We start from the raw sequence: 2,146 nt of genomic DNA on the forward strand, positions 1-2,146 counted from the left end.
TTTCTGGTGGTTTATTGGAGATAGGAGTCTCACGGTCTCTCCTGCCCAGGCTGGCTTTGAACTGGGATCCTCAGATCTCAGCCTCCTGAGTAGCTAGGATTACAGGTGTGAGCCACCAGCGCCCGGCCACAATAATTTTTATTGTTATCAGTAATCACAGAGGAGGAATATGCATTAGGTAATTAATACATGATAGGCACTTTAGGTATAGAATCTGATATCTTATAAAAGCCCATAGAAAGAATGATTATGACTATATTATCATAAGCCATCCTTCTCATTTTGCAGAGGAAGAAATTAAGGTCAAATGTCACGTATCTCTTAACTCATTCCTAAAGTAATTGTAACAGGCTATACAAGAAAAAAGGTATGAGGAAAAATTATGTGATTATCTGGATTCGTAACAGATTATGGGACATCTCAAAAGAATAAAGAATGTCAAACTAGGGCTGGGAATGTGGCTTAGTGGTAGAGTACTTGCCTCAAGCATACATGAAACCCTGGGTTTAATCCCTCAGTTCCACATAAACAGAAAAAGCCAGAAGTGGTTCTATGGCTCAAGTGATATAGTGCTAGCTTTGAGCAAAAGCAGCTCAGGGACAGTGCCCAGGTCCTGAGTTCAAGCCCCAGGACTGGCAAAAATAAAACAATAATTATAATAAAACATTAAAGATTGGAAACTAATATTGGGAAAATATGTGTTTGTGTAGTTTTATGTTGTGTAAGTTGATGTAATCATCACTGTAATCAAGTATAGAACTAGCTGGGCATCAGGGGGCTAAGACCTGTAATACCAGTTGCACAGGAGGCTGGACCTGGAGTGTTGCAGTTAGAATCCAGTCTGGTTACAATAGACCAGGAGACACCAATTCCATTTAACCATAAAAAACTGGGCTGCATTGTCCAAAAGAAATATGCTTTCAGCTGGGAATGTGGCTTAGTGGTAGAGTGCTTTCCTAGCATGCATGAAGCCCTGGGTTCAATACCTCAGCACCACATAAACAGAAAAGGCTGAAAGTGGTACTGTGGCTAAAGTGGTAGAGTGCTAGCCTTGAGTAAAAGAAGCTCAGGGACAGTCCCAGTCCCTGAGTTCAAGCCCCAGGATTGGCCAAAAAAGAAATGTACACTTGACCTGTCTTGTATAACTGTAACTCTTCTGTATATCACCTTTATAATAACACTAACAATTTTTTGTTTGTTTTTATTTTTATTTTGGCCAGTCAAAGGGCCTGAATTCTGAGCCTGGGCACTGTCCCTCACCTCTTCAGCTCAAGGCTAGTGCTCTACCACTCGAGCCATAGCACCACTTCTGGCTTTTTCTGCTTATGTGGCACTGAAGAATTGAACCCAGGGCCTCAGGCATGCAAGGCAAGCGCTCTACCACTGAGCCACCTTCCCAGCCAACACTAACAATTTTTTAAAAAGCTAAGCTGGAGGCATGACTCATGTGGTAGAACACTAGCAATGAGAAGCAAGCTGTGTGAGCACACAGGACCTGTGTTCAAGCCCAAGTACTAGTTTAAAAAAAAAAGAAAAGCAAGCTGGGTCAGGCACTGTTGGTTTATGCCTGCAGTCCTAGCTACTCAAGGCTGAGATCTAAGGAATGAAGTTTGAAGCCAGCCTGGGCAGACAAATCTGAAATATTCTTATCTCCAATTAACCACCAAAAAGCCAGAAGTAAAGGTATGGCTCAAGTGGTAAAATGCCAGACTTGAGTGGAAAAGTGAAGCAAAGCCCTGAGTTCAAGCCCCAGTACTGTGCACACATGTGTGTGCATGCACGTGACTCACACACATACATGCACACACTCACACAGAACTATTCTATAACCACAAAAAGTTCCACTCTGCACACCTAACACCTTCTAGCACTCATGGAAGATACTGTTTTATTCTCTATCACTACAATTTTGTCAATATGAGAATGTTATAAAAATAAAATCCTTTCAGATTGTCATTTTCACTCAATATTAATACTTTAATCAATCCACATTGAAAATCAGTGGTTCATTCCTTTTTGGCTGAGTAGTATTTTGTGGCACGTATATACCTGTCTAACCATTGATTATTTTGGGGCTAAGGCTCAGCTATAAAATGAAGTTTTTTTAAAAAAAGGAGGATTGCTGGGTCATAGGGGAGCTCTATGT

At 41.1% G+C, this 2,146-nt stretch overlaps 1 protein-coding gene across 1 annotated transcript in view; it reads right to left on the reverse strand.

Annotated features, from left to right (window-relative positions):
* The window catches only part of Fam120c (family with sequence similarity 120C), a 130,919-nt gene that overhangs the window by 63,025 nt on the left and 65,748 nt on the right, over positions 1-2,146 (reverse strand). The window lies entirely within an intron of this gene.

The sequence above is a fragment of the Dipodomys ordii genome, unplaced genomic scaffold, assembly GCF_000151885.1.
Source record: "Dipodomys ordii isolate 6190 unplaced genomic scaffold, Dord_2.0 Scaffold221, whole genome shotgun sequence".
Taxonomy (NCBI): domain Eukaryota; kingdom Metazoa; phylum Chordata; class Mammalia; order Rodentia; family Heteromyidae; genus Dipodomys; species Dipodomys ordii.